Below are 20208 nucleotides of genomic sequence, written 5' to 3' on the forward strand. Positions count from 1 at the left end.
TCCTATCTGATGGCCCACCGCCATCAGATGTGTGAATTGGTGGTTTTAGTGGCCAGCAAACATTTTTGCCAATAGTGCCTAAGCAGGAGGCTTGGGCATATTTGGAGTGTCCCAGGTTATGAGTAGAATCAAGCTCACCTCCAAAGGAGCCAGAATAAGTTCTTTGTAAAATGGCTGTTAGATATGTGTTGCCGTTTGTGTGGGTGCACTGCTGGACACTATTGTAGCACATAGAGTGCATTTGATCGGTTATTTCGCACTCCGTGGGACAAGGTCCTGGTTCGTTTTGAATTGGGAGTATTATTTTGGGTGCATTAACACACTGCCAGTTTTGCTTATGTCCTCCTCCTATCTGTGATGTGAAAGTTAAATAGGCAGTTTTGCCACTGCAATCAACTTGGCTAGTATGGGAGGTGGGTATTATTGTAGTTGTTCCTCCCTTACAGTCACAAGGTGCCCCATATAGTTTTTGGAGTAGTTGTTCTGTGGTAATTGGGGGCCCCATGGCACCTAGGGTAGTGTTTAATAAGGTAAAGAATATTATGGTAGGGTAGAAAACCATGGCTTTGATTGATTTTGTTCTAGTAGGTAGGAGTTTATTGAGAAGTATTGTCTTCAGGAAGGTCGTGTTCCAGGGCTGCATCTGTAGAGGAAGATAAAGTTTTCTCAGGGATTTTCCCTGGAACTGATAGTGTTACTGAGGGGTTGATGGGTTTGATTAATCGTTCTGGGAGCCAATGAGGTCCATCTTCTTTGGTATCATATATACAGGCATGTCCTCGACCCCAAATGAGAACGGGGTCAGGGCCATTCCATTTTAAAGTAAAGGGATCTTTCCACATGACTTTGGCATATTGGGTGTTTGTTTCTTGGTGCCAGAGTCTGTCAGCTGCAGACTTTCCGTGGTAATCTAATTGTAAGAAGTTTAGGACAAATAGAGCATGGTTAAGGAGGTTACGAGGGGAGCCTTTGGTGGGATAAAAGGAGTTAGTTTTAAGTTTGTTAATTGTGGTTTTTAAGGTTTGATGTGCTCTTTCAACGATCCCTTGGCCTTGTGGATTATAAGGAATCCCGGTAATATGCTTGATTCCTAATTGATGGCAGAATGATTGAAAGGCTTTGGAAATGTATCCGGGGCCGTCGTCAGTTTTGATTTTTTGAGGTTTATTCATGGTAGTAAGACTTTGGAGAATATGGGCTATGACATTTTTTGTGGCTTCACCGCTTTGAAGAGTGGCGAAGATGAATCCACTGAAGGTGTCAATAGTGACATGGACATATTTAAGGGTGCCAAATTCAGGGAGATGGGTAACATCCATTTGCCAAATTTCATTGGGGAGTATACCCCTGGGATTGACTCCTAAGTGAGGAACCAGTAATGAGGTTACACATCTGGGACAGGACTTGACAATTTGTCGAGCTTGTTCTCTGGAAATTTTGAATAGGAGTTGGAGGGTGTGAGCATTAAGATGGTGAGTAGCATGAGTTTGTTGGGCTTTGGTAATAGGGTCTGTAAACATGGGGTATATAGGTCGGGTATTTTTGTCAGTGATGGCATTGCCCTGGGAAAGGGGTCCTGGTAGTTCTGTATGTGCTCTTAAGTGTCCGATGTAAAAGGGAGTTTGCCTGGTTCTTATTAACTTTTGTAGTGGATAGAATAGAGGTACTGCATTAGTGGTAGGTTTGATATAGGGAATAGTTTCTAACAAAGGGATGGAAAAGGCTAGATAAGAACTATCAGTGTAAAGATTAAAGGGAGAGTTGAGTAATTCTGTAAAGACTTGAAGGATTGCAAAAAGTTCTACAAGTTGGGCAGATTTGAAAGGGGATTTAATGGAATGTTCTTTATCATTGATAGTAAAGGCAGCCGTGCCATTGGAGGAGCCATCTGTAAATACTAAGAATGCTTGTTTAAGTGGTGTTTTTGAGGTGATTTTGGGGATAACGAAGGGATGTAATCGTGCAAATTGGAGTAATTTGTGGGGAGGGAAATGGTTATCTATTGTTCCTTGGAATGAAGTGAGGGAAATGGTCCAATTGTCATCATGTTGAATAAGCCAATTTAATTGTTCCTTAGTATATGGAAAAATAAGTTGATTGGGATCTCTTCCGAAGTATTGTAAGCTTTTTTCTCTCCCTTGTCGTATGATTTTTGTGACTAATGAAGGGTAGGGGGTAAGTACCCGGGAGGGAGAGGAGGGTAGGTGAATCCAAAGAAGGGGATTGTCTTGCCATAAAACTCTGGTTGGTGTGTGAGGTGTAGGGCATATGATAAGAGAGAAAGGTTTATTGTAGGAAAGGAATGTAATTTGTTGTTGTTGAATGGCATTCTCAACGGAGCGAAGGGCTTTCTTTGCTTCAGGGGAGAGGGAGCGTGGTGAGAGAGGATTAGAATCACCCTGTAGGGTGTTAAAAAGGGGCTTAAGTTCCTCGGTTGTAAGTTTTAGATAGGGCCTTAACCAGTTAATATCGCCGAGGAATTTTTGGAAGTCATTAAGGGTTTGAAGGTGTGAAGTTTTTAGTTGGACTTTTTGAGTTGTAATTTTATTTGAGTTTAATTCGAATCCAAGATAATAATAGGGGTCTTTGAGTTGTATTTTATTGGGAGCTATTTGGAGTCCTAAGGTGTTGAGTTGATTTGTTAGATCTTAGCTGCATTTGAGTACTTTCGAGGCTGAAGGTCCTGCTAGAAGAATATCATCCATATAGTGAATGATATACATAGAGGGCCATAGTGGTCGGAGGGGGTCTATGGCTTGGGCGACAAATTTTTGACATAGGGTGGGACCGTTTGCCATTCCCTGTGGGAGTACTTTCCATTGATAGCGGGGCATAGGCCCTTTGAAGTTGATGACGGGGAGGCTGAAGGCAAAACGCTCCCTGTCCTGAGGGTGTAAAGGAATGGTGAAGAAACAATCTTTAAGATCAATAATAATTTTGAAATAATTGGCTGGAATAGCAATTGGGGAGGGGAGGCCTGGTTGAAGGGCTCCCATGGTATACATGGTTTTATTAATTTCTCTGAGATCTTGGAGAAGTCTCCAGGATCCTGTTTTCTTTTTTATTGTAAATATGGGGGTGTTCCAGGGGGAAGTAGTAGGTTCTAAGTGGCCAGCTGCTAGTTGTTCCTGTACTAACTGAGTAGCTGCTGTAAGTTTTTCATTACTTAGAGGCCATTGATCTACCCACACCGGTGCGTCGGATTTCCATTTTATCTTATCAGCATGGGGTACAGGAAAGTCAATGGCCATTATGGAAAATGTTCACTCCCTAAACCCGAGCAGTTATTGTTTTGTACTAGGGAAAGGGGTTGTTTTATTCCTTGGCCGTTTTTACCTAATCCTTGCCCTGGTAAGAAGCCCTGCTTAAGCATTTGATGAGTGATGATTTCATTGGGACTGCACATAATGATTTTCATCTGGGATAAGATGTCTCGCCCCCAAAGATTGATGGGCAGCCCTGAAACTATGTAAGGTTGTACTTGTCTGGTATTACCTTCTTCGTCTTTCCATGTTAATATTTTGGAACTTTGTTTAGGGTTGGTGGATTGACCAATACCTTTAAGGTGAGTTATGGAGGCTTCACAGGGCCAACTAGAGGGCCAGTTTTGGGCAGCGATGACTGTAGCATCAGCCCCTGTATCTACTAGGCCTGTAAAGGCTTTGCCATCAAGATGTAAAGTTAACAATGGTCTTTCAGGGGTTATTTCTTGTGCCCAATAAGCATCAGCTGATCTGAGAGCAGCATTTAGTCTGGGGAAGGAGGAACTATTTTTATTGGAGGAATTTATGGGGAGCAATATAAGTTGAGCTATTTTTTTGCCTTTGGGGATGGACACAGGTCCTGATGGTGCTGAGGCTAAGAGTGTTATTTGTCCTGTATAATTATTATCAATAATTCCAGGAGTGATGTGGAGACCGGCCAGTGTAATACTTCCTCTGCCTAAGACGAGGCTGAAGGTCTCAGGAGGTAGGGGCCCATATGATTCTGTGAGTATGAGCTGTATTCCTTGGTCAGGAATTAATATTGTATCGGTGGCAGCACAGAGGTCCAATCCTGCGCTACCTGGTGTAGTGTGGAGGAGAGATTTGACATCTGAGCGGGGAGAATTTGTTGTTGGTTTTCTTGGGTTTGAGGGATGAACCTGGTGGCCCCTTGGTTCAGTCCCTGAGTTGGGGCCAGGGGCTGGCCCCTCAGGGAGTTTCCCTGGTTGGGGTTTTCCCATGAAGGGGTAAGGAGTTTACCTTCGATATCAGTTTTGGAGTAGCATTCATTAGCCCAGTGAAGGCCGCGCTTGCAACGTGGGCAACGAGTTTTGGGAGGTGCTCGGGGCTGGGAACATTTAGGCGGGGAATTGGTGGTAGCTGCTGATTGTTTTTCATTAGGGCAGTTACAGGCGAAGTGCCCTGGCTGTTTACAATTATAACAGGTTTTTTGTTGGTTATTTGAGGTGAGGTCTTTTAAGGCTGCCCCAATGGCTAGACCAAGCGTGTGAGAAGTGCCAATGCCTGAGCATAATTTTATGTAGTCGGACAGACTGCCACAACGATGGGGTCTAAGGATTTCCTGGCATGTTAAATTTGCATTTTCATAAGCAAGATGTTTAATGAAGGTGCCCTCGGTTTCTGCTTCCCCTAATAATCTTTCGGCAGCGTCAGTGAGGCAGCTGACAAAGTCAATATAGGGTTCATCAGGGCCTTGGCGAACTTTAGCCAAGGAGATGGTGGCTGAGCCTTTAGGAGGGAGTCGTCGCCAAGCTTTGAGGCCTGCATTCTGAATTTGGGCTAATAATCCAGGGGGAAATGTTGCTTGGATTTCATTAGCTTCATAGGGACTCTGGCCGAGTAGTTTATCTCGGGTCCAAGAGCGTGTGGTTTTACTTTCACTATTGCACTGGGTGGTTTCTCGACAATTTTCTACAAAGTCAGTCCGTCAAAGGACATAGTCACCTCCTGATAATGTAGCTCATGCCAGGGAGAGCCAATCGTTGGGTGTCAGCCATCGGTCACTAAGGCTCTCAAGGATGGTAAGTGTATAAGGGGCAGTGGAGCCATAATTGGTTACTGCCGCTTTTAGATCTTTTAAATGTTTAAGGTTTAGGCAGTGGTATTTTTGTCCTTTAACAAGATTCTTTTGGTCAGTGTCTAAATCCTCCGTGTCTGAAATATCAGGATCAGGTTTTATGGAGTCGGGGGAGGTTTCATTTTCATTAGAAGGGTCTTCCTCAATCTCATTGTCTTCAGATTCTGCTACGGCAAGGTTAGAATTTTGGCTACGGGTGACTGGGAATGTAAGAATAGGGGGGTTGTCTTTGGCCCTTTTTGTTCTCCCTATCTTTTGTGGTGGTGAGGGAGATGGATTATTGGCGGTGAGGTTAGGATTTAGTTTAAAAAGTTCAGTTTCAAGGGCCTGAATTTCTTTAATAAGGTGAAGGTGCTCACACTTGGTTTATAATATTTCTTTGAGGGAGGAGACTTCTTGAGTGAGTGTTGTTTTTGCTAGTCGGATGGGGTCAAGTGGGAGATTATTGGGTGTAGAGGGAGGTTTTGGAATAACTGAGGTGTTGAGGTTGTAAGAGTGTGGGTTATGGGGGGGGGCTTATTGATGACAGGGGCTGTAAGGCCCCAGGGGTTATCATGGTAATGGACAGCTTGATTTTTTAGGGATTCTTCTTCCTCAGGGTTTAAATGATGTATTTGATTATTAGAAATGAGCAATGGGTAGAGTTTGGGAGATGAAGGTTTTTGAGGGCAAGGGTTGGTAACATTTGGAGTTTTAAGAGCATTGTCGGGGCTGTTCAGGGGTTTAGGGGAAACTGGGGGGTTGTCAGGAATTTCTACCGTGACAGAGGGGCAGGTGGAAGGAGGGCGAGAAGCCTCTTTAAGGACTTCTTCTCCTACTTTGATGACATCTCAAATGTCAGGATCTAGTGAATGAACTTTTAACATGTCGTGAATTAAATTCCAGTAGGAAAAGGCTGTAACTGGGACTTTGTCAGGACCAAAGGTGTGGTAAAAGTCCTGCAAAGCATCTACTACTTGTTCCCAGCGTTTTTGGCTGATTGTTCCCTCTAAAGGGAACCAGGGGCAGGTTTCATGAATAAAATTAAAAAATTCTCTAAGGTCCTTTCTTTTAACCCTTACTCCTTGCACTCTGAGTGATCCCTTGAGTCCGTCAAGGAACATTTCATGTGTACTCAGCGAATTCCCCATTATGTTGGCTGGATGGCTCTCTCAGGATCTCGGTTCATGCAAGTCTCCAGTCGACTGGGAACTTAAGTTTCTCTGTGACCACTCTCTCTGTGCCTTATGATCTCTGCTCGCATGTCATAGGTCGGCAGGTATAATCCGCCTGCTCGGACCCTCTCAGGCAGGACAGCTGCCTACCACCCTCAGGCATAGACTTTGGGAGGCAGCGTCCCTGGGAGTGCCCTTGAGGTGGACGACCGTGTAAGACTTAGTGAGCTCAGAGTTTGTTAGAGAGTGTTAGGCAGAAAAACTAGTCCAAGTGTTTTGGAGTTCTCACTGCCGAAACGGGTACCTCTCATCCTTCCCCGCTTTGGCTCTGTGAGCTTGGTAAGTGAATTAGATCCGGGAGAGCCAATAATAACAGCCAAGACGAAGGGATGAAATGTTTGAAATCTTGTAAGTTATCGTTTGCCTACCTTATCTTCCGATCCGTCTCACGGTGGGTGAACCGAGGCGATCTGAATGGGGAGTGCACGCGGGTCCTCACTGCAGCTCCGAAGGGTGCCCGGCCGGGGCTTCCGTAGGCAAGTGTTCTCCAGGGGGGTCCCGATCACCCCACGTTGGGCGCCAGGATGTCCCGACCCACGGGACAGCAACGGGGGACGCAGGAACCACCTAAAGGAGAAAAACAAACAAGGGGCGCAAGAAAGGGAGACAAGACAGTTTTCTGATCAAGTCTCAAACTTTATTGAAGAAACTTGTGCCTTATAAGCATCACGGGGAAGGAGGGTGTGTCTTGTTGGGAGGTTCAGAGGAGTTGTTAACTGGGGATTGGCTAGAGTAAGTAAGATGGGGCATAAGGTGATTGGTTGGCTAGTTGCCGGGTAAAGTTACCGGGAAAAGGTGAAACTGTTTTTTACTTAAAGAGGAAGTAAGGCAGAGCTGTGCCTTATATGGCTTCCGACAGGTGACTAATTTTCACATAAATTGGTTTTAATTTTGACTAAAGTATATTACTTAAACATTAATTTTTAACTCAACATGCTAATATGTTGTTTAGGATATTGTATCCTCATTTATAAGTGACATATGTTTGTAATTTCTCCTTTACAATAATATATTTTCTCCAACGTTAATATCAGGTGTACCCAGATCAAGTAGAATGATTTTGATGTATTTCTTCTTTTTCTACTGTCTATAAGATTTAGCATGATCTGTTTTTTGAAATTATCTGTTACTTTTATATATAAATATTAGTTGTCTATTTTTTGATACTTAAAAAAATAATAAGAAGTTAATTGATGACTCCATACTGAATCTCAAAGTCAAAGCATTCTATAATAGACATACTCTTATTTGACAATGTGAATGTTACTTTCTTTGCATTATTATTATTATTGTTATTGCTTAATATTTCGATGAAGCAATTGTCTGATTCCTTTTCTGAATGTATTTATGTTCGTTCGTTCTTTACAAGTTTTTTGTTTCGAATCCTTATATTAAACATTGTTATTGTTATTAAATTTTAAGTCTTTTTAATTTCGTGAAGGCAAAAACATGGAAACCTAATTAACACATGTATATGTAAAAATTAAAATTAAAATTAAAAAAAAGAAAGAAATGCTCTAACACATACAGCAAAAAAAAAAAAAAAGATGAGGGACTTTATACCTTTTGTATTTACCTGGATAGAGTCGAAGAACATTCTCCTTAGTAAAGTATCTCAAGAATGGAAAAACAAGCATCCTGTGTACTCAATGCCAATTTGAAACTAGTAGATGAACAACCACAGGCTCACATGAGAGGAAAAACACAATTAAATTCAAGAAGGGGGGAGGGGTACAAGGGTAAGGAGCTCAGTAAGCTCTCACCTAATGGATACAACATAGGGGTATATAGCACACCTCGTGGGTAATGGACTCAAATTCAACTCTAACTTTTCCTAACAAACATAAACTATGGAACCTAATCGTATGTACCTTCATATTAATCTGAAATAATAACAACAATGATAAAGGCATTTGCTTCTTTTTTTTTTTTTAAGACATTTGCTTCTGTGGCTGCAGGGAAGGGACAGGGCTAGAGTTATAGATTGAGGCATCATTCTTTCCCCCAGCAAGCATTTATGGGAGTACTTTTTCACACTTACCGTCACCGTACAAGTCCCCTGTGTTCTCCCTCCTGTTCCCACTTCCTTCACCCTTCTCAGAGGTGACCTCTATCCTTAACTTGTCTTCATCATTTCTTTTCTTTTCTGTCTTTCTTTCCCCCCCCCCTTCACTGTCACCCAGACTGGAGTGTGGTGGTGTCATCATAGCTCTCTACAACCTCAAACTCCTGGGCTTGAGTGATGCTTCCACTTCAGCCTCCTGAGTAACTGGCACTACCGGTGTGCATCATCACGCCCAGCTAATTTTTCTTCTTTCTTTTGGTAGGGATGGGGGGGGCGGTCTTGCTATGTTTTCCAGGCTGGTCTCAAACTTCTGGCCTCAAGCAATCCTCCCACCCCCAACCTACCAAAGTGCTGGGATTACAGGTGCGAGCCAGCACGTGGCCTCTTCTCTTTCAGTTGTTTTCTACTGCCTTCATATTCCTAATAATACATTCCTTACTACATATTTCTAACAATATACATCCTTTCTTTGACTTTTTATATGTGGAATAATTTATATTAAATAACATTGTATGGGAGAAGAGACCCATCCCCATTGTTGTATGTGTTAAGCAAGTGTCCATTGTCGTTGCTTGATGCTATTTTACTAAATAAATCCCAAGTCGATTCTCTTTATCATGGTCGTTATGTTCTATAACATCACTGTCAACATTGAATTAGGCAATCTTGAAATGTTGCTCCTAGGGGAAATACACTGTCACGTTCCAGTGATCCTCTGGTCACAACATTCTCATCAACCGGTCATTACATAACCTTGTTTCGTGTGTGTTTCAGTTTAAAGACACCTCATTTATTATATGTATATAGTTGATTCATCGATTTTGAAACCATGGCCAGCAGCGCTCTAACTCATGTCTGAAACAAACGGAAAAAAAAAGCTTTCCTAACATGTGTGTTTTCTCCAGCAGGCACATCACAGCCATTTTGCTCTAGGAACACTAGATAGCACCTCATCACTGAGCTTGGGGACATTTTTAATGGTGAGATCCCCAATGGAAAGCACACACAAAAAATGCAAAACGTGGCACTCAATAGAAGAGGATACTTGCTTGTAGTATGAGCACTAACGTAAGAAGGCAGAGGTCCCCTCCACCTCTTTCGACCTCAGGTGACTAACATACGTGTGCTTTGAAGAACTCAAAATTTTCCCTGCTCTGCACATGTTTGTGAATGACCTTGAAAGCATGCCTACATTGATTTGGTGTCATAAGTAAAGTTTAGCAAGTAGGCAAATTTGCAAATATGGGGTCCATGTATTATAAGGAGTGGCGATAGCTCAATCTATTGATATCTATCCATTCTACGGTTGATGAGCATTTGTGTTGTTTCCAGCTTAGAGAATATCACACACAGTGCCTCTGTAAACCTTCTGGGGCACATTTCCCTGTAAACGTGCACAAGAGTCCTCCTGGCCAGAGCTTTCTGACCTTTGGACTGGGACGCTGAGAGCCTTACCCTTGGAGGCAGGCACCCCTGGACCTGTCAGGTCTTGCCCTGAGTGGCCTTGTCTTCTTACTGCTTCGAGCCTCACAAGCGTCATTTTGTGTGTGGACCGTAGAACAAAGTGGCCTGGAAACCATGTTCCAGTATTTGTACCTCGGAGTGGACTTGGTGGCTCATAGGAGAGGTAAGCTTGCAAGTTTACTAGATTATGTCAGGTTTCTTACAAAGTGACTGTGCTAATTTATGCTCCTATCAAAGATATTTTTAATTGTTTCTGTTGGTCTACAGCCTCATCGACATTTGATGTTATCAAACTACAAAGTTTTTGTGTATCGGGTGAATGTGAAATGGTATCTTACTGTGGTTTTAATGTGTAATTTCCTTGATTAGTAGTGCGATGCTGCATCTTTTCGCGTATGTATTGGCCTTTAAGTTTTCTTTTCTACGAGGTGACCCTATTTACTATCTTTCACCCACGTCCCCCTTGGATTATTTGCCTGTTCATTTGTGAGAGCTCCCCTTGTAGTCTGGGTTTTAAGTCTTTGCTGCTTTCATGTGGTATAACTATCTTCTTGTAGTTTTGTGGCTTGCCTGTCCTCCCTTCGTTGTACCTTTGAATGAGAAGGAGGACTTTTGAAAGTTTTGCACAACATTTTATTATGAAAAGCTCCAAACATACAGAAAAGATGAAAGTGTTATCTGTACCCATTGTCTATGTTCCACTCTTCACATTTTGTTACGCTTGTTTCTCACACATCCATCCATTCCTTCTTCATTCCTCAATTCATCTTAGTTTGAAATTCAGGTGCATTTCAAAGTAAAATGTCAGACATCATAGTGCTTAATTTTAATGTACTAGAATTTTAAAATTCTTTTCAAAGTTTTTTTTTTTTTCTGTCTTGTTTATGAAATCTTCCCTACTCCAAGGTCATGAAGACATTCTTCTATAATCTCTTCTTCAAATGAGAGTTTTAGACCTACCTGGAGTTAATTTTTGTTCATGGTTTAAGGCAGGAGTCCATTTCTTTTTCTTTTCCAACCCCATACCCAGTTGTCCTCGCACTCTCTAATGAAAAGGCCATCCTCTTTCAAGTGCTCTGTCATGGTGTCTCTTTTCATAAATTGTCTACGTATGCGAGAATGTTAGGTCTATTAGTCTACTTTTGAGCCACTCCTATACTTTCTTGTAATGATTACAGCAGCTTCATAATACATTTCATCATGCTTGCCCTTGAAACAGTGCTGCAAAAAAATATTGATCACCTTTTAGAGCAAGTCCTCTCACCTCATTCTTCTTCATGAGAGAATTGTGACCATTCTTGGCTCTTCACACTTCTATATACATTTTAGAATCAGTTTGTCACACTCCACAAATACCCTTTGGGGTTTTGATCGGGACTGCATTGAATCTACAGATTGCTTTGGGGAGAACTGACATCTTTATAAAATTGACTCTTCCGATCTGAGAACATGGACCTTACTTTCAGTTAGGTCTTTCAATACAGTTTGGGGAGAACTGACTCTTCCGATCTGAGAACATGGAATATCCTTACTTTTAGTTAGGTCTTTCAATAAAGTTTTATTATTTTCCTCTTAGTGGTCACGTCCATTGAGATGTTATCATCAACTGGACTTTAAAAATTAATCTTCTGTGTGTTCAAACTATTTAGAAATACACTTAGTTTCTGTATATAGACTCTACACAGAACTTTGCTGAGTACTTTCAATCATTTCTATAATTTAAATGTGGATTCATTTGCCTTTTCTGTGGACACGATCAAGTCCTCCACAAATCATGAGAGATTGTATTTATATTCCCTTATTTTCAAACTCTGCTTTCTATCTATTTGCTTGCCGTACTGTACTGCCTAGGTGTTCTAGAACAATGATGAATAGAAGCTGCAATAGCAGACATTTTGCTTTATTCCTGATCTTGAATCCTCTCAACATTTCTGCATTAGAGACGATGTTTCCTGTAAATTCTTTGTAGATACCTTCATCAACTTAAGACAATTCCTTTCTCTTCCTGGTTTCTTAACATTTCAAAAGGTCATGAATGTTTCCTGATCCCTTAGTGCCCAGGGGATCTGTAATGATGTTCCCCTTTTCATTCTGATGTTGGTATTTCATTTCTTGTCTCTTTTTTCTTATCAATCCATCTGGAGATTTAACAATTTTATTTATCGATCTTCTCTTTCAAATAACCATCAGTAATTACTAATGTTTTCTTTTGTTTTATTGTTTTCTTACTGAATTCTGTTTTTGTCTTTATTGTTTACCTCCTTCTGCTTACTCTGGATTCATCTGTTCTTTCATTTCTACTTTCCTTATTTTTTTCTTTCTTTCTTTCTCTCTTTTTTTTTTTTTTTTTTGAGATAGAGTCTCACTCTGTTGCCCAGGCTAGAGTGCCGTGGTGTCAGCCCAGCTGGCAGTAACCTCAAACTCCTGGGTACAATAGATCCTCTTGCCTCAGTTTCCCAAGTAGCCGGGACTACAGGTGCCCGCCATAACACCTGGCTAATTTTCTACTTTTAGTAAATATGGGGTCTCATTCTTTCTCTGGCTGGTCTTGGCCTCCTGAGCTCAAAGGATCCTCCCATCTCAGTCTCTCAGAGTGCTAGGGTTACAGGTGTGAGCCACCGTGCCTAGCCCCTTTTCTAGTTTCTTAAGATGGAAACTTCGGTCAGTGTTTTGAGATTTTTTTTCTTTTTTAATATGAGCATTTAATTTTTATAATTTTTCCTGTAAATACTGCTATAGCTGCATCTCACAAATTTTGATATGGTGTGTTTTCATTTTCCTTCATTGAAAATAATTCTTATTTGTTCTCATTTTATCTGTTTTACCCATCATTTATTAAGAAGTCTGTTTTTCCATTATCCTAAGTGAAGTATCTCAAGAACAGGAAAAGAAACACCACATGTACTCTCTAACAAGCTGGAACTAACCAATGGGTACACATGTTCACAGAGGGAAGTAAAACTCAGTAGAAATCACCTGGGAGGAGGGAGGAGGAGTGGAGGGGCAGAAACCTACCTAACAGGCACAATGAACACTATGCGGTGATGTGCACTCTTGTGGCCCTGACTCAAGCACTACAAAAACTATCCCTGTAACAAAAAAAGTTTGTACCCCATTAATATTTTGAAATAAATATGGCAAATATAAACATAAAAAAGAAGTGTGTTAATTTACAAATATCTGGGGATGTCCCAGGTAGTGTTCTGTTATTCATCTCTAGTTGCATTGCATTTTGGTCAAAGAACATACTTTTTATGATTATACTCATTTTTGGAGGTTTGTTTTGTGCCCCAGACATGATCTTGGTAAATGCCCTGTGTGTACTTGAAAAGAATATTTACTCTGCTGTTGTTGATCAGAGTTCTATAAATATCAAATAGGTAAAGTTGGGTGATAGTGTTGTTCAAATCTTCTACATCCTTACTTATTTTCTGTGTACTTATGTTATTGATCATAGAAAGAAGAATGTTGAAGTCTGCAAGTATAATTTTAAAATTGAATAATTACTCTTTTTTTTGAGTTGTTTAGATTACTTAAACATATTTATTTATTTTATTTATTTTTTTACTGTTGGGGATTCATTGAGGGTACAATAAGCCAGGTTATACTGATTGCAATTGTTAGATAAAGTCCCTCTTGCAATCATGTGCCCCCATAAAGTGTGACACACACCAAGGCCCCACCCCCCTCCCTCCGTCCCTCTTTCTGCTGAATAATTACTCTTTTTGGTTGTATTACTTTGGCTTCAACTGTTTTGAAACTTTGTTGTTAGGTGAATATTAATTTAGAATTTTAACATTTTCTAACAATTTGTAATTGGTGAATTTTTACATCTTTAATCTTTTGTAACATCCTTTTTTATCCCAGGCGATATTCCTGAAGTCTACTTTCTCAGTTATTGCTATAGCCACTTGGGTTTTCTTTGAGTAGTGTTTGCATGGCAAATCGTTTTCTATCCTTTAACTTGTAACTGATCTATGATATTATATTTATATTTATATATTTATTTATTTGTTTGGAGACAGAGTCTCACTTTGTCACTCTTAGTAGAGTGCGTGGTGTCATAGCTTACAGTCACTTCAAACTCTTGGGCTTAAGCGATTCGCTTGTCTCTGCCTCTCCAGTAGTTGAGACTACAGGTGCCTGCCACAATGCTCAGCTATTTTTAGAGATGAAGTTTCACTCTGGCTCAGGCTGGTCTCGAACCTACAAGCTCAGGCAATCCACTAGCCTTGGCCTCTCAGAGTACTAGGACTGCAGGCATGAGCCACTGCAACCGGCATATGATATATTTAAAGTAGATTTCCTACCAACAGACTGGAGTTTGGTTTCTTTTTTTATATAATCTGACATTCTAGCTTCTCTATTGATGTGTTTCAAGAACTGACATTTAATACGGTTATTGTAGTAAATTTAAAACTACCATCTTGCTATTTGTCCTCTTTCTTATTACCTCTTTAGATCAGTAAATATAGTTTACCATATTAACAAAAAAGAACCACTATATGATGAATTCAATAGATGTAGAAAAAGCTTTTTGACAAAATTCATCATCCATTTAAGATTAAAAATTAAAAACCTCTCAGAAAAGTAGGAATTAAGTAGAACTTTGTAAATTTAGGATAGGTATGAAAATGACAGGTGACATACTATTATTTTTATTAAAATATTCTTTCTTGGGGATTCCCATGTTCCCATGTTCCACGTCCTGTTCTTTTTTTTTTTTTTTTTTTTTTTTTGTGGTTTTTGGCCAAGGCTGGGTTTGAACCCGCCACCTCTGGCATATGGGACCGGCACCCTACTCCTTGAGCTACAGGCACCGCCCTCCACGTCCTGTTCTAAGACATGGAGCTACATCTGTGAAAACAGCAGATGATGTTCTCGGTTCCAAGAGCTTACTCTCCTTTTTTTTGGATAGAATGTCAGTATGTTGCCCTCATTAGAGTGCGGTGATGTCACAGCTCACAGCAACCTCAGACTCTTGGGCTTAAGCGATTCTCTTGCCTCAGCCTCCCAAATAGCTGGGACTACAGGCACCCAACACAACACCCAGCTTTTTTTTTTTTGTTTTTGTTGTCATTGTTTTTCAGCAGGCCCGGGCTGGGTTCAAACCCACCATTCCTGGTATATGGGGTTGGCACCCTAACTACTGAGCTATGAGCCCTGAGCCAAGAGCTTACCTTTCTATCATAGGTTTATAGCAGCATTTTTCAAATCTTCAAATCCTTTATTCTTGGAGATTGCCTTTCTAGATGCTGGTTCAATCTTTATTGATTGCTCAGGGTGTTGCACTGATCTAGAACACTCCTTTACTAAATTCCAAGTGGCGAACCCACCATTTCTTGGTTTATTCCAGTGTTTCAAGAGGACCCATCCTCCAGGAACTTCCTGAGAAAGGGTACATGTAATACGATTTCTTTTCAGAGTTTGCATGACCAGTGTTTTTGATCTCATACTTATTTGATAACTTGGCATATGATTTTATGTTGAAAATAATTTTCTCCAATTATTGTGACATAAGAAAAATTCTTCTAGATGTCTGCCTAGGCACAGAACTTATGAATATGACCTCAAAGGAAAATATAACATCAAAAAAAAATAAACAAATGGGACCTAATGAATTATAAAGCTACTTCACAGGTAAGGAAATAACTGACAGAGCAAATACATCCTTCAAGGGCTAATATCCAGACTCTAAAAAGAATTCAGACAAAATAGCAAGTAAAAAACAAACCACTCCTTCAAAAAGTGGGCAAAAGACATGAACAGAATTCTGTCAAAAGAAGATAGTCACTGGCCAAGAAACTTGAAAAAATGCTCAATGTCACTAATCATCAGGGAAATGCAAATTAAAACCACAACGAGATACCACCCTACCTTGTCAAACAGAATGGCTATTCTTAAAAAGTCAAAAACAAGGGTGGCGCCTGTGGCTCAGTCGGTAAGGCGCCGGCCCCATATACCAAGGGCGGCAGGTTCAAACCCCGCCCTGGCCAAACTGCAACCAGAAAATAGCCGGGTGTTGTGGTGGGCGCCTGTAGTCCCAGCTACTCGGGAGGCTGAGGCAGGAGAATCGCTTAAGCCCAGGAGTTGGAGATTGCTGTGAGCTGTGTGAGGCCACGGCACTCTACCGAGGGCCATGAAGTGAGACTCTGTCTCTACAAAAAAAAAAAAAAAAGAAAAGTAAAAAAAAAAAAAAAGTCAAAAACTAATAGATGCTGGTGTGGATACAGAAAGAGTGATTCTGCCATGATTAGGAGCCAGAGGGAATGGCTGCCCCCACCCAAAGATGTCTCTGAGTGGGAGGAAGCCTTTCCACAGGTTTCAGTTCTTGGGGGGAGGCTGCACATCAAGTTGAAAACTTGGAAGACTATGTGGACTTGAACAATACACAGCTGCAGATTTGAGTGAGGGTTAGAGTGGATTTGCCATTGATTTGGTGGCAGATGGGGCAGCCATCCTGGGAAGGTCCTGGCTGCCAGGGGCCCACCATTGTGTGAAGGTTGTGAGAAGGTTGTGAGAGTGGGCATTCTTACCAGCATCCTAAAGCACGGCCATCTTTATTCTGTCTGCTGGGATCAAAACTCCACTCTTGGGTCAGGCTCAGTAGCTCTTGCACACTGGTGGAACTCTTGTTAGGGGGCACTGTGAAACCTGCCTCTGAAGGATTCTGGAGGGCTTTATGATCCCAACTCAGCAGGGTCTGAATGATGAGGAAATAATCATATGATCACCAAGGGCAACTAAGTTGCCGGGTGCATGCCTGGGAACTAGAGAGGTTACCTGCTGTATTCTTCATCCCCTTAAAAAACTAAAGAGCCACCTGGTGTTCCAATATATTCATTTACATATATATATATATATAATAATTGGTTCCTTCCAAGATATCTATCACCTATCTATATTCATATATATAAATATTTTTAAAGTTTTTTTCTCTTCTCTTTGTTGCTGCTTTTTGGCTATTAGATCTACTCTGTTTTGTTTGTTTTTTAACTAATTTGGTTGGTTCTATTCTTTTTTCTTTTGTAGAGACAGAGTTTCACTTTATGGCCCTCGGTAGAGTGCAGTGGCCTCACACAGCTCACAGCAACCTCCAGCTCCTGGGCTTAAGCGATTCTCTTGCCTCAGCCTCCCGAGTAGCCGGGACTACAGGCGCCTGCCACAACGCCCGGCTATTTTTTGGTTGCCCGGCTATTTTTTTGGTTGCAGTTCAGCCGGGGCCGGGTTTGAACCCGCCACCCTCGGTATATGGGGCCGGCGCCTTACCGACTGAGCCACAGGTGCCACCCCGGTTGGTTCTATTCTTAACTTCCATTTTTACTTTTATCATGAGCAACGGCTCCTGTATTTTTTGGTTGCGGTATTTTAGCCTCATTTATTCTCTCTCTATTTCACTCCTCCTCATTGTCTCTTTTGATAGAGACTTTTCTACTTTTCTCATCTTTCCCACATAAATCACTCTTGAAACAGCTAAGATATCCCCTCCTTTAAAAAAAGCAACCTCCAACTCCTGGGCCTAGGCAATTCTCTTGCCTCAGCCTCCCCAGTAGCTGGGACTACAGGCACTCGCCACAATGCCTGGCTATTTTTTTGTTGCAGTTTGGCCAGGGCTGGGTTCAAACCCGCTAGCCCTTTGTATATGGGGCTGGTGCCCTACCCACTGAGGCACAGGTGCCACACCTTCCTTTAGCATTCTTAAACAAAACAAGTTTTAGGCCAGAATTCTGTATCCTACTACACTAAGCTTCAAAATTGATGGTGCAATCCAATCTTTTGCAGAAAGACAAACACTGAGGAAATTTGCCACAGCAAGATCAGCTCTACAGGAAATACTTTTTTTTTTTGAGGCAGACTCTCACTTTGTCACCCTTGATAGAGTGCCATGGCATAATAGCTCACAGCAACTTCAAACTCTTGGGCTTAAGCAATTCTCTTGCCTCAGCCTCCCAAGTAGCTGGGACTACAGGCGTCCACCACAACACCCAGATAGTTTTAGAGATGAGATATCGTTTTGGCTCAGGCTGGTCTCGAACCTGTGAGTTCAGGCAATCCACCCACCTTGGTCTCCCAGAGTGCTAGAATTGCAGGCATGAGCCACCTTGCCTGGCAGAATCTAGTTTTTATAGGCTTTTTCAGTGAATGTTCACATGTTCTTAATCTGGGAGGAATTATAAAGAACATCCAAGTTCTTTAGAAAAGCATTCTGGTTTGGAGTTAGTGTCAAAATTTCTTTCTGAAGTGTGGGTACTTTGAGACTTTTATGAGAAAGTTCTGGAAGAGAGAATACACTACTACTATCCATTTGAACCACCTTTTTTTAAAAAATTAAATCATAGCTGTGTACAATAACGCAATCATGAGGTACAATGTGCTGGTTTTATATACAGTTTGAAATATTTTCATCAAACTGGTTAACATAGCCTTCATGGTATTTTCTTAATTATTGTGTGCAGACTTTTATATTCTACATTTAGTAATTTTCACCTGTACCCTTCTAAGATGTGCTGTAGGTGTGGACCCACTAATTACCCTCCATCCACCCATCCTCCCCTCTTCCCTCCCCTCCCTTGCCCTTTTCCCCGTATTCTTGTGCTGAGATTGGGTTATAGCTTTCTTATGAAAGCTATAAATTAGTTTCATATTAGGGCTGATTATATTGGGTACTCTTTCTTCCATTCTTGAGATATCTTGCTAAGAAGAATATTTTCCAGCTCCATCCATGTAAACATGAAAGAAGTATAGTCTCAATCTTTCTTTACAGCTGCATAATATTCCATGGTGTACATATACCACAATTTATTAATCCATTCGTGGATCGATGGGCACTTGGGCTTTTTCCATGACTTAGCAATTATGAATTGGGCTGCAATAAACATTCTGATACAAATATCTTTGTTATAATGTAATTTTTGGTCTTCTGGATATATACCTAGTAGAGGAATTATAGGATCGAATGGCAGGTCTATTTTTAGATCTCTAAGTGTTCTCCAAACATCTTTTCAAAAGGAATGTATTAATTTGCATTCCCACCAGCAATGTAGAAGTGTTCCCTTTTCTCCACATCCACGCCAACATCTGTGGCTTTGGGATTTTGTGATGTGGGCTAATCTTACTGGAGTTAGATGATATTTCAAAGTAGTTTTCATTTGCATTTCTCTGATGATTAAGGATGATGAGCATTTTTTCATGTGTCTGTAGGCCATGTGCCTGTCTTCTTCAGAGAAGTTTCTCTTTAAGTCCCTTGCCCAGCCGGAGATGAGATCACTTGTTCTTTTCTTGCTAATACGTTTGAGTTCTCTGTAGATTATGGTTATTAATCCTTTGTCAAAGACATCTCCTGCAAATATCTTTTCCCATTCTGAGGACTGTCTGCTTGCTTTACTTACTGTGTTCTTGGCTGTACAGAAGCTTTTTAGTTTCATCAGGTCCCAGTAGTGTACACCTGTTTTAATGTCTTCTCTTCTTCTTCTACCTCACTTGCCAGAATTTCAATTTTGTTCCTTAGACTCTGAATATTCCCAGTCATCAATTCTGCAGTCTCTACCACTATTTCTACTTCTTCCTGCAATAATGCCAGACCTTCTTTATTAGCTTCCTCCTGTGCACTTTCCACATTCAGTAGACTTGACATGTGAATTAAATCTTTCCACTTTTCAGGGTTTTATAAGTTGTAGCAATTTTTTCTTCAGGAAGTTGAGATGATACCGTATTTCTTCTTTTTCTTTACTACTATTACTCAATTGTTATTATTACTATTCCATTATTGTTTGCAAATGCTCTTTGGTACTCTTTGAAAGAGGTTGCCATGTTTTTCTTTTGTTGGTAGTATCTTTATCTGTTTTATGTTAGTATGCTTTGTTTGTTCTTCAGAAGACCGATGCTTTGGATGATTTTTATTTCTTTTTGCTGTGTTTCTGTTTTCTCAGACAACTCTTCATCAATTTTTCTTTTTGAATTTCTTTTAAATTGTTGAGACTTTTTCTTGGAAACATGTAGTTTACCAGACATCTTGATCATTGATTTCTCAGGAACCTTTCCGGTTCAGAATAATTCACACCCAAACAATCAAAAGCAGAGGAGATCTGCTGTGTGGCTTCTTTTAATTGCATATGGTAAAATGTGATAAGAGAGAAATAATTTAAAGACAGGACTTACAGAACTTATAATCCAGTCCTCAAGAGACACAAATCCTGCACGTGCCTTGATACTGGACTTCCCATCTTCCAGAACCATGAGCCAATAAATTTTTATTTTTTATAAATACTCAGCCTATGGTATTCTGCTATGGCAGCACAAATGGACTAGGACAAACACTTGCCATGAGATGTCCTCTCTCAACAGAGTTAAAAGTGTATTAATACTGAATTGTTATCTATTGGC

At 40.8% G+C, this 20208-nt stretch overlaps 1 pseudogene; it reads right to left on the reverse strand.

Annotated features, from left to right (window-relative positions):
* Window positions 1-17941: 17941 nt before the first annotated feature.
* On the reverse strand, window positions 17942-19836 carry LOC128576867 (centromere protein Q-like; annotated as a pseudogene).
* Between the last annotated feature and the right edge of the window lie 372 nt (window positions 19837-20208).

The sequence above is a fragment of the Nycticebus coucang genome, chromosome X, assembly GCF_027406575.1.
Source record: "Nycticebus coucang isolate mNycCou1 chromosome X, mNycCou1.pri, whole genome shotgun sequence".
NCBI classification, from domain to species: domain Eukaryota; kingdom Metazoa; phylum Chordata; class Mammalia; order Primates; family Lorisidae; genus Nycticebus; species Nycticebus coucang.